Source organism: Convolutriloba macropyga, chromosome 8, assembly GCF_964194025.1.
Source record: "Convolutriloba macropyga chromosome 8, txConMacr16.3, whole genome shotgun sequence".
Classification (NCBI taxonomy): Eukaryota; Metazoa; Xenacoelomorpha; order Acoela; family Convolutidae; genus Convolutriloba; species Convolutriloba macropyga.
The window spans coordinates 65,086,940-65,105,109 of record NC_134475.1 but is presented as its reverse complement, the minus strand read 5'-3'; positions in this window follow the sequence as shown (position 1 = coordinate 65,105,109).

Sequence of the window (18,170 nt, the reverse complement as noted above, 5' to 3'; positions counted from 1 at the left end):
TTACAAAGAATAAAATAGAATCACGTAACGTATTTTTTCGATAGAGTATAAAAAGCTTGACATATAACTTCAAGCAAGTTCTGCTATTGGATATATTTTTGCGTTTTTCTGTATCAAAAGTTTTTTGACAGGTTTTTACACAGTAAAAAACAGAATCACGAAACGTATCTTTCCAATAGAGTATAAAAAGCTTGACATATAACTTCAACCAATTCTGTTATTGGATATATTTTTGCGTTTTCTGTATCAAAAGTATTTTTGCGTTTTTTTCTGTATCACTTCTTAAGCAACACGATAAGCATAAAGAAACAAAACAAGGAGCCTGGGATACGTGTGTTCCCACATAATGTGCCGACGCTTTCAACCATGTATTTGGCGTAATTGTCTACCAAATGAGGAAGAGACAGAGAACTGTTGAAAATTCAAAAATTGTTCAAAAAATAACTGGTGTATGAAAAAAATTGCTTCTAACGCAAATATTTTAGTTAAGTAAATAATGCCAGTGTAGAGCGCTGATGAGACCTCCTTTTATCAAGACCACGGGAAAAGACAAACAACGAAAATTAAATATCAACTACAAGTTTTAATTTCATCCTAAACACAATGTTTTTGAAAAAACATTTTAATAACAAAGCCAGAATAGCGTCAATTAAAAACTATTAGGCAGTATAACTTTTATTTCACCATAAAGGATATGGACTAGTCGTTGATGAAACTCCTTAAAAACTCGTTAAAACAGCTGAAATGGCGAAGTTCAAAAACAATTTCCAATATTTGAAAACCATTATTTTTTAAGTGATTAAAAAATTAAGTATTTAATGAAGTCATGGAACAGGTTTATGTTTTTACCTCTTGGGATGTAATTGGGGGAAAATGAGTCCTATGCTTCTATATTTTTTTAGAAGCAACTCAGACTTGTCTTTATCCAGAAAATGTTACACCATTACAAACAAAACGACAATATCGTGCAAAAATTTTAGAAAAAAAACCAAATAGTTGAATGAGAAAGCAGTTGCAGCGCTGCCATTTAAACCATAATCAATTCACTTTTGAAAAATATGTTCAATTGCAAATTCAACGACGGAAGCATTTCACCATGAATAAGATACCACAGTAGGGAAGAAAAAATCAAAAAATTGGCGGATATCAAAACTTGCATTTTTTAATAAAAATGCAGAGTATCAAAGCCAAGAAAATTTAGATGAAAACGAAAAGATAACAAATGTAGGTAACTTTGCAGTTCATTAGAAAGCATATTTAGATTGTTAATTCTGAGACTAGGTCACATGACTGCATAAACAGCGACGATTGAAAGAACCAAAAATTACAAAGAACTTTACCAAACCAGAGTATTGAAGCTATCAAAGCTATGAGTTATTAGAAACAATTTTTAGCTGACATTATAGCAGTTTTCGGTTGGCCAAATTTGATTGTCAATAGGTCTTTTTTGGTATAGGATCTATGCGAAACAGACAACAAGAACCACAAATATTGACAGTTACCTAAACTTGATAATGATTTTTGAACCACCACGTATTGTCTAAGACCTAAAGACATCAGTTTAAGCATATAATTAGAAGAAATTTTATTGCGTACCCCAGCAAAAATTTGATACGAACTGCCTATAATAAGACTAAGTTACATGATGACAAAACCAAGAAAAATTTGAGAAGCTTCAAAAATCGTTTCACTTTTTGAAAGAATTTTATTTGAAAGTCATTAAGACCGTGAGCTAAAATTTTAAATTGGTAGATTGGTCCGTTTATACTTCTAAAAGAAGACAATGCGATTTTTTATTATCCGATATGCGTTGAACAAATACAAAAAGAACGACAGATACAGGAAAAAGAACAAAAAATCTAATTTATTTTGCAAGAAAAAAGTTGTTATACTCAATTGCGATAGATGAATCCAATTGAGTTGCGAATGTCCAATTACGAGTTGAAGTAGGCAATTGCGTCGCAATTGGCGACCTACTTATTTCTATCTGAGTTGTTAGTAATTAGATTGGTCAATCGCAGCGCTATTGGCACTTGTCGAAGTTGCCGAGTTAAATTGAGAAGCGTTTTGCAAGATTTAAATTAAACTGAATTCTAGAGTTACAAATGGGAGAATGAAAGATATAATTGATTACAAATGAAGAAAAGGTTTGTTCAACTTAATCACGAACAAGGAAGCAACGTTAAGATTTGTTTATAGTATGAACAAATGAATTTCCTGCCTAGACAGTATGAACAGACAATACTTTGCTAAAAATGGAAGGAACCAAACTTAACTAAAATCAAAACAGCACTTGTCCTTCAAATGGAACTAAATAATATAATTTGTACTAAATACGGATATGAATATGTGAAGGGTATCCATTGCCGTTTGACATTTCCCCCTCTTTGAGAGAAAATAAAATTACTACTTAAAATCAGAAAATTACTAATTATTCACCGGTTACTAATAAAAAAAATGTTAAATAATAAATAAAATATAAGAGTTTATCAAGTTTTAGTTTTATCTATTCAGTATCAGAGTTTTCTGCATTCTCCGCCTGGAGAACAGTCATCTCCCTTGGCAGATTTTGGGGGTCCTCAGGCCATTCGTTTGAGCTTCTTGCAACTCCAATGTCCTGATTAGAGTTTTCAGAATAGCCTTCCGCATTTCTGACTTTTTCTACAATAGTCTGAGCCTTTGATGTTTTCTTTTTCAGAGTTCGCTTACTCTTTCGTACTGAGGAAGTGTCCGAGTCTGAGATGTCGCTAACTGTAAGCTGTCTCTTTGCTGTCTTTCTCAGAATAGGAGTTGATGTTTGCTGTTTGGATGAGGCCATTTGCGTCGCAGATGGTCCAGCTGTATGAGATCTGGTCGGTTGTGGTGCAATTGGGCTGAATTGGAGGATTTGTGTCAAATCTGGCCGACTGAGAAAAGCTTCGTCGTGTTTTGGATTTCTTTTTGGGATTCTCATCTTCAGGGATCTGACTACATTACTCGCGGAGGAAAAACACGATCAACCTGATCAGACTACACTAACAACGTCAGACTGTTTTTTATTTCGTTTTATCTTCTTATTTCCTTTATTCTTTCTTATCAGGTCCCGCTTATGTTTGTATATTTTCTGTTCAATGGTCTTTTCGTTTATCTTTTTCGGTAGTCTTTCGATGTATTGTGAGAGGTCAGTGTCCCGTTCAGCACGCGTACCAAATTTCGCAATGTCAGAATTTCTGACTCGTACTTCTTGTCCGTTTGGTTCTTTAATTACGCTGGTTGTAGGGCTCACTTTGCAAACTGTGCTCCCCGGTGCCAATACCTCGTATAAACCATCCAGGTTTTTCTTTTGTCGTTGGTTCTCGTGAAGTTTTCGAGCCAGCTTTACCTGTATGCTACGTTCGGAACAGGGAAATGATCGAGAAATTCCCTCCGATTTAATCAGCCGTTGTTCCCCGTCATTTCGCTTGTCCTGTTCAGCTCTTGCTTTGGCACTTGCGGCGCAAATGACGCGTTCTATCTCTGTGTCCGACCAAAGGGCCGTATCTGCCAATTGTTCCTCTGACAGGTATGACCGACCAGGAATTGTGTCTTTGTCTAAATAATATTTAATTAATGCATTATAATTAAGGTTTTTACTATTGGATTTAGTAGTGATATTTGATATAGGTGTATTACATTTCCTAGCAAAGTGTGCCTCAAATGGTGCGATGTTTATTGTTTTTTGTTTAGATATTCTTAGTCGTTGTATTATTGCTTTAAGTGAATTTTCTAAGTCAAATTTTTTATTTAATTGAGATTTCATGCAAGATAATTGACGTTTAATTGTTTGAATAATACGTTCTACTAATCCAATTGCTCTGTGATCATTTGCTGGTGCATATATAGGTGTAATATTATTTTCTGCACAGAATATTTCAAACTTTTTTCCTGTAAAACATCTAGCTTGATCTAATCTAATAGTTCCAGGTACTCCGTGTTGATAGATATATTTATTTAAAAATTTAAGTACATTTGGGCCTGTAGCGTTATTTACTATTTCCGCTGTGGGATATTTTGAATATCTATCTATACTTGTAATAAAATATTGTTCTATGCCCTTTTCGTTCAAAATGGGGCCGCCAAAATCTATTTGTATTTCATCATTTGGTTCACTACATTTTGGAAGAGGTGCCCATTTGCGGTGCGAAATCACTGATTTAAGGTTCTTACCAATTTCCGTGCAGGCTTTGCACTCACTGGTTTTTGCCAGTATATCTTTATGTATGTAGGGCCACCAAATATTTTGTGCAAGGGATAGCATGGCAAAACTTCCGGGATGCGTTGAATGGATATCTTCCAATAGCGCGTCTTTAATCGCCTTTGGGATTGCTATGCGCTCATCCAAGCATACACAGCCATGCTTGACACTCAAGTCCCGCCAGTAGGAGAAGAGATAGTGACTTATCTCTTGTAGTCGGTCTGGATCATTTCGGAGAACACAATCCCGAACCTCCTTGAGGATTGCATCTTTGCCTGTTAAGATGGCCAGGAACTTCTTGCTAAAGACTTTGTTGAAAGTATCGGTGAACAGTATGTCGTCTGTCTCCTCAATCATGCTACCAGTGGGTGAGTCTGTATTTGAGTTAGTGTTGGTTCGCGGCGTAGAGGGGGTGGTATCCGAAAATGTCACCCTTGCTTTGGTTGGAGTTGATTTGGATCGGGTAGCTTTGGCTTTAGACATTGTAGTAATAGAGTTGACTGAGTTATCCAAGATGGAAAATTTATTTTGTGTATTTATTGTGAAGTTATTTGTAGGGTGAATTCGGGCAAAAAGCGAGTGATTTTTGTGCAAGTGGTATTTATACTTTAGAATTTTTGTTTTCGCGCTAAATTTAGCGTTATTAGGTGGATTATTTGACTTAATACCATTAATGGGCTTTATTGGGGATAATTGTTCAAAGTGTTCACATTCTTTATTGTCTGACATTTGCTTTTCTTTAGCAGCGATTTTGTTTATGGAATGTGAATTATTAACTTTACAGTTATTTGGTGCAAATTGGAATTTTGTAAATTTAAGTGGCATTTGCGATGCAATTGGATGTATAAAATGTGGATTAGATTTAGAAGTAGTAGGTGTCAATTGCGTCGCGAATGGTATTTTCGGTAGTAAAGAGAGTGATTGCGATGAAAATGCTTTATTGCGTACATGTGAATTTGAATGTTGTAATGTAGGCAATTGCGGCGCGAATGGCCGTTTTAATTTATGAGAGGGCCAATTTGACGTTAATATGCTAGTGAATTTTTTAGTTGCTTTTTGTTTATTGGTAATCAGGTGTTTCATAGAATCACGGATTTTTGAGATTGTTGCCACAACGAAGTGCTCGTCATATGTAGATATCTTTTTAGCTCTCGTATATGGATTTCTTGATATATAGTCAACGAGACCCATTTTTGCACCTGGCATATGTTCTATTGTGAAATTGTACGGAAGTAGTCTATCTATCCATCTGGATAATCTGCTGTTATATAATTTGTTTGATCTGTGCTCTTTGAGTATGGACAGAAGAACTCTATGGTCTGTCACTACAGTGAAATTTTTCCGTACAAATAGTATTTAAAGTAGTCAATTGACCAAACTTTTCCCAATAACTCCAATTCATTAACACTATAGCGTTCCTCTGTTGAGTTGAGGAATCGTGATGCTAAGGCTATTGGTTTCCAACCGTCTGATGTATTTTTTTCTCCAAGGCGGCCCCCAGTCCGGATCGAGATGCATCACATTTGACTCTGACATCAAGTTTTGGGTTATAATGACTGTTTTCTGTGCTATTAGCAATTTTTTCTTTAATTAGATTGAAATGTTTTGTGTGTTCTTCTGTCCAAATAAACTTTACTGATTTTTTGAGAAGTGGTCGAAGTGGGTGGCATAATTGTGCAAGATGTGGTATGAATTTACCAATATAATGGACTGATCCTAAAAATGATCTAAGGCTTTTCAGTGTCGTTGGTGGTGGTATTGTTAATATTGCTGCGGTTTTACTTTCTAGGGGTGAAATTCCAGTCTGTGTAAACTTGTTTCTTAACCATTCAATTTCAGTTTTGGCAAAATAGCATTTTTGAAGGTTAATTCTGAGATTATCATCGTCTAACTTTTTTAAACATTTGAAAATATATGCCAAATGGTCTGCTTCAGTGCCGGTACTGACGATTATGATGTCGTCCAAGAAACAATATGTCTTTTGTAAACCTATAAGGGTGTAGTCCATAGCTTTTTGAAATTCTGCCGGCATATCTGTAAGACCATAAAAACCGGTTTTGAATCTATATGTACCAGTAGATTCTCCTCAGATGATGCTAAAATTACAACGTTTTTCTGTGTCGTGGTGTAATTTTCTATTGGCTTTAAGCATAATTTAAGTCTAATGTGGTGAAATACGCTTGTTGACCATTTTGTGTGTTGGTAAGGTGCTGTGATAAAGTATCAATGAGCATGTCAATATTAGGCATTTGATATTTTTTTATGTATAGCTTTATTTAGTACTTTGGAATCTAATGCGAGTTTTATTGATTGGTCTTTCTTTACTGTGATCGGGGAAATGAAATGTTCATCGGAACAACTAGATAGTTTTTCGATATGTCCTTCAGTTTGTAATCTTTCTAATTCCGCCGACACTCTAGGTTGAAGATTTATCGGAACACGACAACCTTTTTGATGCTTTGCTGTAAACTTTTGATGAAACTTTGATTTCGCTAAATGTGTTTTGGACAAACCAATTCTTGATACTAAATGAGGAAATTGCGTCGCGATTGTCTCTTTAATTTTACATGTAGAGGTATTAATGTTATTAACGCATTTACCATTATCAGGTTGTTGTTGTACCACCGCAAGTCCCAGGGTTGTGAAAAGGTCTCTCCCGATTATGTTTCTATGCCCATCTTCTACCACAGTGAACGATGCTGCTTTATCTTTCCACTGATTGTAGGTGATTGTGGTTTACAAGTGTCCAAGAACTTTTATGGGTTCGTATGAAAAAGTTTTCAAATTTCTTTTGTCTTTCGTGTCAGTCCACTTTGCAATTTTTGTGGTTTGGAGAATTTTATCTGCCAGGGTTTCCGTTATGATGCTAACGGCACTTCCAGAATCGATCATTGCTAGCGCCCTAACTTTCCCCAGTTGTACCTCTACATTTAGTGGTTCCAGCTGATGTACCGAGTCTGGCGAAATCACCGCCACATAATCATCTGAATCGCTATCATAGTTTGAGTCATACACCTGTTCATACAGTTGTTGGTAGCTCGTTATGTAATTAACAGATTCTTCATCATCACTCTTTTTGGGAGACTGATCAATTTGATTGACGTTCGGTTGTTGAGCTTTCTGTGTTTGTCCCGGTGACTTTTTTGGTTTGCGACATTTTCTTGCGAAATGGCCAGTGATGCCACAATTGTTACATTTTTTTCCATTCGCGGGGCAAATTTGTTTATGGTTATGACTCCAACGGAGGCCACAATTCATACAAATACTTGTGTATTGATAATTCTGAGGTACAGTTGCGTATCGTGTGAAATCTCGTTTGGTTTGTTGGGCATTCGCGTTGCGATTGCGTATTTGGTGATTGTTAATCAAATTCACCAAATTTGAGCTTGACATCAAATTCTGGTTTATTTTGTGTTGATTTTGCGCTCCCATCTCCATTTGGATAGCTATCTTCAATGCTTTGGACGGCTCGACTGTTTCTTTCAACAGTTCTTTTTGAGTCTCATGATCAATCAAATTTAATATGAATGCATCGCGAATCAAGGTAGTTTCTTCACTACCGAGGGTACAGTTCTCTGCTAATTCTATGAGACGACCATAAAAAATTTCGACAGATTCTCTTTTTTGTTGCCTACAAGAGTAGAAAACAAAGCGATCATAAGTTATGTTACGAACTTTTGTGAAAGAATCCTCCATTGCCTGCCACAATTCTGTGAAAGGTTGTTTCTCGATTTGGAAGTGAGGGTGTTTACTTTTGAATATTCGTCGTCCCTCCGTTCCAATACTCAAGTACAATAGGGATATCGCTTTCTGCTCGCAAATTCCCCACGGTTTATCTCCACACAAAATCCCAATCTCATCAACCTTTTTACAGCGATTTTGCCAGTTGACTTTCAATTGTTGATTACGGACTTTCCGATCTCGTTCCGTCGCTTGGGTATGGTTTTTTAATGGATCTTTGTAGGTTGGTTCGGGTGGGTAGGTTACTGTTGTCGGAGGGTCGTTTAACAGATTGTCTAACTGAATTCCCTCTTTAGCTAGTAGAGCCAATTTCCACTGTTGTGTCCATTTGTCCCACGTCAGAGAAGGTGTTGCTGTCGGCTTTTCCCAAAATGCCTCTATGTGGAGTGGTGTCTTCTTGGAGTCCGTTGCTGACTGCGCCATGTTATACTCAATTGCGATAGAGGAATCCAATTGAGTTGCGAATGTCCAATTGCGAGTTGCAGGCAATTGCGTCACAATTGGCGAGCTACTTATTTCTATCTGAGTTGTTGGTATTTAGATTGGTCAATCGCAGCGCGATTGGCACTTGTCGAAGTTGCTGAGTTAAATTGAGAAGCGTTTTGCAAGATTTAAATTAAACTGAAGTCTAGAGTTACAATTGGGAGAATGAAAGATATAATTGATTACAAATGAAGAAAAGGTTTGTTCAACTTAATCACGAACAAGGAAGCAACTTTAAGATTTGTTTATATTATGAACAAATGATTTTCCTGCCTAGACAGTATGAACAGACAATACTTTGCTAAAAATGGGAGGAAGTAAACTTAACTAAAATCAAAACAGCACTTGTCCTTCAAATGGAACTAAATAATGTAATTTGTACTAAATACGGATATGGATATGTGAAGGGTATCCATTGCCGTATGACAAAGGTATCGCAGCCGTCAAAGGCATAGGGTGTTTGCTAAAACGTAAGCCTTTTCCCCTGGCATTCTCTAAAAATCAATTTCGTCGGTATTTATACTTTAAAAAAAACAAAAACACTCTTATGTGAAGCGGAAGTAAAACTAGTCCTCTTTTAGTCCTTTTTTGCTGTTTAAAAAGATTTTTTTCCGCAGTTTTAGGTTTCCAGTTTTGGCAAACTTAAAAAATTGGGCACATATATGGAGCCATTGTTGAGAAAATCTAAAAATCAAAATTTAGCAACCTTTTTAGCTGAAAAAACTTGAATCAAATCGTTCAGCAATAATCCTGCATCTTTAAGGGTAAAACCAACAACACTATAGCAGACAATTTTAACAAATTTTAGCAGAACTGACAAAAATTTGAGCAAACATTTGGTACTACATCAACAAAACGGAAATTGGTCTACTTTTTACAAAACTTCACAGCTTGGTAAATCCTTGGGAAGAAACGTTTGAAAACTTTTTTATAACATATATTCTACGCTGGACGGGCTTTTTAGTGATACCACTCACAACTCTCTATGATGAATATATCGATCAGCCAGAATTGACTGAACAAACAACCTATTTGTGTATATAGGTCCTCCCTCCACTAAAGTGGGGTCGAAAGAATAACGGATGTTAGATTTTCCTGACTCTCCCCATCTTTCTCCTCCCTATTCATTATTGGGATGAATTTTAACATATACAAGTTGCTATGTTGTAACCAAGTCATCGTGGAACCAATTTTCATCTCATGTCGAGTAGACAATCGAAACACGTTTTTTAAAGCACCAACGAGACAACCCTGGTTGCAGAAAGCTGCGTTACTCAAATAAAAAAACAGTTTCTTCATCTTATCTTATTCTTCTTCTGTTTTTCCTATAAAAGGAGCCACTTAATCACATTAGTACTCAGTTATCAATTCTTCCCATTTTCAGTCGCTTTAAAATAGAAGAAATCTAATCTCAAAGTCTATCTTCATTCAATTTTTTTATTCACAATTCTAAAGAACAGCCCTTTTAAAAAAAGTTTTAGGTCAGATATTATAAAGAGTATATAAAAAACTTTCAGCTCTGAATCAATCTAGCTACAATTCTGATTATATGTCAAATTTACAGTCTGTGCGACAAAATTGCAACGCAAGCGAACGGTTCAAAAGTTTCCAAGTTGAGTTCAAAGGTCAAAAATCACTAATTAACATGCAGAGACCTTTCGGATGTCATAGTAAAAAGTGAAAAAGCTTGATTAGTATAGTAATTCCCATAAAGTTGCAACGCAAGTGAGCGCTCCAGAAGCTCAGGGCATGAAAATGGGCAGTGTTAAAAATTGAACTTTGACCTTTAAAACGTTCGAAAGCGTTGCAACTTTATGGGACTGACTATAAACGAGCATGTTAATTTGATGTTCATTTGAAAGTCTCCAATTTTCGAAACGTTTGCATGCGTTGCAATTTTATGGAACAGTTTTGGCGCCCAATTCTATCACTCATTTTTTGATTCATGTAATTGATAATTGTTGAACAGCATCATTTAACGGTTTTTGTTCATGATGTCAAATCGAAATACAAAAACAAAAAATTCGAAAAAATAAAAATCAGGATTGAGTTCCTGACCTGGGTACAGCGTAACATTAGTGGAACTCGTTATGTTCACGTTGGCTGGGAAGACAGTGCCGTTGACAGCTATCTAAACAAAAATAACAAATATTCAATTGTATGTATTCGAGTTTTCAAAGTGCGTTGGTAATTTTCCCAACTTGGCTTGTAAACTTTTAAATATTATATGTATAAATTATAATATATATATATATATATATATATATATATATATATATATATATATATATATATATATATATATATATATATATATATATATATATATATATATGCACATCATTTTAACAAATATATACAAATGTATATACATCTTTTTAAAAACAATTAACAAAACAAAATAACAAAAACAAACTGTAAATACATTCTAATGTCTATTTTCTTTAAAAAACCTCAGCTGACTAAAAAAAAAATTGCTTTTCTAGAAGATTTGATTCTAATTGTTAGTGAGACACGGTAACAAGTAGACAATAGAGAACAAAAACGGCAAAAACGTACTCTTTAAACAACTAAACTTTAATTTATGAAAGCCATTAGATTTCAACTGAAAAAATTGAATATGTTTATGTTCGCTTATAACTCTAAAGAAACGCATTGAGACTTGCATCTATCCAAAACTTTTCGTACGTCTACAAAAAAAACAACAAAAAAGGCAAATGAAATCTATTAAGTTTTGCGGAAAAGGTGTCGTAGCCGTTAAAACAATAATTTCATCCTATTAAAGAAAGATACAAACAGCTGCTCATTCTTTCAACATCAATAGTGCAATTTGTGACCTCTGAATGATGAAACTAGGTTACAAGTAGACAGAAAAGATCTTAATTGTATAATTAAAAATCACAATTGTATCTTTCAACTACAATTATTTTCATAGTCATAAAAAATTAGCTTTCAACTGAAATCAAAGGTTCAGTTTTCTTCCAACCAAAATCACCGAATATTTCATGCGTCTACAAAACAAAAAACAAATACGGACAAAAAACTGGGTAAAATTTTTGAACAAAAAATGAACAAATTAAAAAAAACTGGTGCCGAAGCCGTTAATAAGCACACTAAAAACATTCGACATACAGCTCGAATTTTTCTTTTGGACTGCAAAAATAAACGCTTAGGCAAAAACAATTAGCATTGCTATTGCTGTTCTACTTCTGGGTTTTTATAACCTTCCCACGCGACTATTCTGTGACTCTTTTTTAATCTCTTGGTAAGAATTATGAAATTACATGTTTCAAGGAAATAATTGTTTACCTTTTCCAGGGACCAAATTTTGTTTTTGCGCTTTTCTTTTCCTCCTGAGTGTCCGACAACAAGTTTTGTCAAGCGACCATATTCTTTCTCGCACTTCTCGTAAAATAAAACATCCCTGGAACAGACAAATGAAATCATAAGATAAATTCTTGATCTAATTGAAGCCAAAATGAAGTCAAAACCTGACAAATTGTTAGCAACTAAACAATATTAAGTGAGTGATTCCTCTGAGCCTGTGGAAATAGTCCTTTCAAAATTTAAGACTTGGCCTTGTGGAGGGTTAAAAGGGTTGTTTGTAATGCGGTGATGAGGTTGGTTTGTGATGGGGTTGGTGATGAAAATTGTGATCTCAAAAGAATTATAAAGTCTTTTCATAAGTCGAAGTCTAAACCTGGGCAAGTCTCGTGCATTGCTCATAGATGTCTTTAATTTCGTTTTCATAATGAAACAAAAAGGCCACCATTTCAAATGATTGGTTTCAGACATCTCCAAATTGAAAAAATCAGCATAACAAAAGCAACGCTAGTTAATAATTCCGTTTGTTTTCCATTTGAGTTTTAATTTTCCGTTTGTTTTCGATTACAACTCTAGTTAATAATTCCGCTTGTTTTCCATTTGAGTTTTCCATTTTCCGTTTTTGTTTTCCATTACAACTCTAGTTAACAATTCCGTTTGTTTCCATTTGCTGGATTGAACAGTTATCAACTAACGAGGAAAACAGTTAAAAACTAAAGTAAATTTAGTCAAGCAAACATTACGTGGCCAATTCCCGAAAGAGCAAATTTTAATAAAGTTTGTGTTCTGTGATTCGAGTGATATTTTGTCCCATTTTTCACGTTTCATGTACTGTTTTCCACGATGCAATATAGTGACAAAAATATGGATATAAGTTACTTATATATTATAAAAAGGCTGATAATTTGTAACTGGAACTAGTATTCACGGATAAACTTTGCCCTTTACCACATTTTTGAGAATTTTAATTAGCCAGAAGTTTTATTCCCTAATTTTATTTGTAACTACTTGAGAACCAATTCAAAGGCCTAATTGTTCTGGTGGACAAGGATATGGGTAAATGCAAAATTGTCAATTATCCATTTAATCGGCAATTGGGATCTTTTCTGCTGGCGCCCCCCCCCCCCCCCCGCTTAGTTAGGCACCCCCCATTTATAAATGTGTAAACATGAGTATAGTTGATCTTTCTTGAGACAGAAACGCAAAAGCAGAATATCGAGAGCCAACAACGATTCGTGAGCCTGGTATTAAAGACAAACCATTTAGCTCGACTGATTCGATTGGGACCTTTAATAATTTCCAAAGTATTAATTTTGTTTAATTTAATTTGATTGCGTTGCATGAAAGTTGATTGACTCAATCTGCAATTTGCTTACCTAATCCAGCGAATTATATCTATTGACTTTTTGAGCTGCTGTGATTGATTCAAAGCCGCTAAGACTAAATTCAATTCAGTTAAGCTTAAGTTTCAACTGTTAACAGCAACACAGTTCAAACGTTCAGTTGAGTGGTTGACTGATTCCTTAATTGATAGCGTTATAACTCTGATACGGCGTTTGTCTTAAATTGAATCGCTTGGAAGAAAGTTTAGGCTATGTATAAAGATTTAGCGAATTTCAAAAGCCAAGATTGTTAAAAGGAGGCTTTCAGGTCATTTATTTGGTCATTTGATGTCAAAATCAACCAATACGTTGGCGAGGAACACTTGCCGTAGTCCATAGCAAAATAGTTTGATCTTTAATAATTTCCAAAGTATTAATTTTATTTTAATTTAATTGCAATGCATGAAAGTTGATTGCCTCAATCCGCAATTTGCTTACCTAATCCAGCAAATTATATCAATTGCCTTTTTGAGCCGCTGTGGTTGATTCAAAGCCGTAAGCAGAGCAGATCTGGGGAACTCGTTATTAAATTTGAAGAAAACGTTTCCACCCATAAGACCTTTCGAATCGAATTTCGAGTGGTAGTGCATCCCCGAATATTAACCTGGGGTAAAACCAAAATTCTACACGAAGAAAACAGTTCACTATTTCGCTTTATTTGGAAACCGATGTTGTTTTGGTCCCTGCCTTTTAACAACACTTCGAAAATATTTGGTCCTCCTAGATTTGAAAATGAGCAAAATCCAATAGAATGTTGATAATAAAAAGGCGTTCAGAATTTTGATAACAAAAAGCATAATCTCTCGTGACTTTGCTACACTTAGTTAAGCGGCTCTTAAACTTGAACAGACCAAACAAACAGAAGTTCCCAAAACTTTGAAAAAACTGTCAAATAAAAGTATTTTTCACGTAATTACAAAAGCACTTATATCTAACCCAAAAATAAGCGCTGCAAAAGAATCTGTTGTGACTGGAAACCAAAAAGTGCAATTTGAAAACTATATTATCAAATTAAACCAATCAAATTAATTTTGAAATTGTAAATTTTACAGAATGCGCAATCCTCGATCCCAAATCTATAAGCCTGCTTTCAAAAAAAGGCAAACATTAAAAAGGCAAACATGCCGCATGAAAATCTTCATGATATATTGCATTATCTCATTTGAACAAAGTTGACCATAAATTCTTCAAACGAAACAATGCAGTCATAAGACTAGCAGCTATCTCTTCTGATTTTCAGATATGCCACATTTATACAAATATCAGAGCATCCGATATTTAACCGTAAAGTTAACGGAGATAGGGGTATTAGCCGACACAGAAATTAGAAGACACACCAATTGGCCGACAGCTTTCCTAAGAACGATGAGAAACTGACATATTAGAATTGGGTAATTCAAATAATGTATTAGAAACTTCGACTTAATTATCTTCGGTCGCAGTAATTTTTTCGGTTGCGATAGATTCATATCAAGTCCCACGGGCTGCTGAGGCATGGCCAAATTAGCTAGTAGTTATAGCCAATCAATATTTGCTTTAAAAATAAGGGACGGTACTTCACCCACTTTTGAAGTTCCCATTGGTTTTCAGGTAGTTATATTTGGTCAAATGTTGGCTAATTTCTATGTCGGCCAGTTGACCAGCCACGAAAGTTAACATGTGAACAAAAGCCAAAATAAGTAAGCTAATTTTATGGTTGCATTTAAAGAAAATTAAATACCAATGCATGATGTGGTGTTGTCATTTATGCATTTCTCAGATATATCTGCCGATAATTTAACCAAGCGATACCAAACTTGGCCTAATAAATCGTCCCTGATTTTACTACATATAACAAGTCTTGTGTTTTAGATGACTCGACACACGAAAATGATTCATAGAGAAGATAACAATTAACCTTCCGAAAAATTTTAACAGCTGAATTAATACTGGTTCAAATAATCAAAAAAAATCTCTCGATATTAATAGGAAAACAAAATCCATTTTTTGCACATTTCTTTTTCAAAAAACTTTAACATGACTCAGAGACGTATCAGGTGCTGTCTCATATTAAAGTTCCAAATCTTAAATGCAGAACTAAACTGGAAATCACATATGAAAAGTGCTGAAAAAAATCAGATGATATACTGGTGGATAACACAGGACATTAATTAATGAGAACTTTTGAAGCAATTTGGGAATTTCTTCTTAAGAAGCGGTTATGCTGACTGCTGGTTATGATTACCAGAGAGAAGACCAGAACAAGGAATTTGTATACACTCCAAAAAAACTGTACTACATTGAGAACATGAACCGACTAACGTCGGAGAAATTGCTCTCAAACGACAGGCGGGGCACCTGAAATCAGAGGGGGTTGTAGCAAAAAAAATTATTTATGGGTGAAAAAAAACGAATACGAGCCGCTATCTCCACCGTCCTTGGCTGACGCACTTACTGCTCAATTATCAGAACCATATTCTATCCAAGTTTACAATCGCTTGTATTTTTTGCAACGCAGACTTTATTTCTCAATAAATTTTGAGAAAATCAAATAACAACGTTTTTTTCCTGAATGGCAGAATTTGATTCACATGACCTCAGTTAGAATTGAAACATAGAAAAAAATATGCAACGAACTTCGTTCTTTCGACAGTATCAAACAGTAAGAACATGTTATATTGGCTCTGACATCGCGCTTTAAGGAAAAAAATTGCATCAATTCTAGTACCAATTTTCATCAAAATTAGCAGCAAAAATACCGAAAACTTAAACAATAGGTGTTTAAAATTGGGCTTCACGCCTTTATCCGATTTCTATTGCAAGTTATTTTTCCGAACCCGACTGCGTTGATTTCCATGACGATAGCTTTTTACCCATAAAACATCCGAACCGCCGAACAAAATATTAGACACAAGAGAAAAAAATTTAACAAAAACTATTGCAAAAGGGGAAATTGGTGACATGAAAAGGTCAGTGTTGCTAAAGGAACATAAAATTCGGGCAGATCAAGCTTTGAAATATGATTTGAGAAAGTCAAACTTTTCATTATGGGTGCAAAAATTGTTAATCACGCCGGGATTCGAACCATGGATCGCCCGATCCCTCACCAGCAGCACTGCCCACTCGGCTATCAGGCAATTCTTGTCGCATGCTGCAATCGATTTCATTTTAGCAACAATTTCTACTTAAGAGTAAGGGCAATAGAGATCATTCAAAAATGAAGAACGAAAGAGTGAAAAAGTCACTTGAGAAGTCAAAGAATGCTCTAGAAAAGCGCAAAAAGGATCAAGCGAAAAAATTGCATAAAACAGACTAATACGTTTACAATAATTGCTACGAATTGCGTTCGAGAGCAAAACATCTAAATGATAGACTGAAGCAATAAACTCACACAACGGAGTCTTGTTCTGAAAAAGGCACAATGATGTCGGACAAAAAGAACCTTATGAAATTTTAGATTTCATAAAGTTATCTCCACGATGGAGCCAAACGTCTGCACTACAAAAACTTAAAAGCAAACGACACGAAACACCCTTTTAATTAATTCCCATGGGATAAAAAAGACTCAGTCAGATATCTGAATTAGAGAATAAAAAGATACTTCAATTATAAATAGAGAATAAGCAATATTCATCAAGTTGGTTGCTGATGTCAACTTTTTTAAAAAAAAGAAAAACAAGACTTGTGAGAGTTTGTACGTGGCACACAAGGCTCCAACACAGTGCTGTCATTATTGAAGATCGGTTAGGAGGTAATAGTTATCATGAGGCCATCCACGGCCATCAAGCTCAAAAAAACTGCGGAAAATGCAGTCACTAAAATAAATCGGAAACAAAAATTTAGTTCAAAAACTAGCATTTCAAAAAAGACAAAATTTTTGACTTTACTCAAGCTATTCTCCCTAAAATGGCTATGACGGCAAAGAATTTTGATCTTTTTGAACTCCATAATTGTTCTTAAATTTGAGCTTAAATTTATCAAATTATTTACCAAGACAATTATTTTACCAAAAAATTGCTGAGAGACAGAGATAAAACACGAAATAGATTTACTGCATAGCGGTGCAAAACGCAAAAAACTTCTAAAAACTGCTTCCTGAAAAAAATTCGGAGATAATTGATGCAGTCAAACGATCTGATTTGGTATTCTGGCAATTAAAATAGCTTGAGTGCTTCAGAGTAAAGACATACTTAAATACAATATTGAGTTAAAGCTAGCGACGCTTCAAAAAATTAAAATTTTCAGGGGTATATGACAGCAGTTGTTCATTTTTGTTCCGCAAAGCTTTTTTCCAGGGATCTTTTAACAAATATAGGTCTCGTTGAACTGAATGACACGCAAAATGTTACTAGAGAGGGGAAAACGACGTTAAGTGATTCAAAGCAGTTAATGAGGGCAGGAACTCATTAAAATTATGTTTATTTATTAACAAAGATAGAGGAAAAATCAGACAACGGAACGAAAGAAAGACAAAAGGAAATCTTGTAAACTTCAATCCTTTGAATTGACGAAATACTTACCTGCCATTCAACCGTATTTGACGCGCAGTTAGTTGCAAACTTTAAAGCATGCACCAGTATATGAAACAAGTTCAATACCTTTCTGATTTGTATTGAATTTATGTTTTTGTCGTCCCTCCCCGCCATTACAAGTGATTTCTCTATTCGGTCGAAAGTTTAGTTATTATTAATTATTAGTTTTCTCTGTTTATAATTATTAAGTTTTTACACTGCCTATCTCTGTAAATTTTATGACTTAAAAATTTACAGATATTAGGAGAAATACAGTGTTCTTTTTTTAAAAAAATAGACAATCGAAATAAGAACCTCATTCGATTCAACGGTAACATGGCGGAACAAACTTTGACACTACGAACCTTAAAACAGCATAAACCATATACAGAAAGTCATACAACGACTTGAGAAAAATTTCAAAGTTTGAATTCCATTAAGAATGTCCTTGAGTGCATTAAAGATAATAAAACTTTAAGCACCAACTTTAGCGAATTTAACTCGTCAACAAAATATCATTTAACAAATACCAGCTTC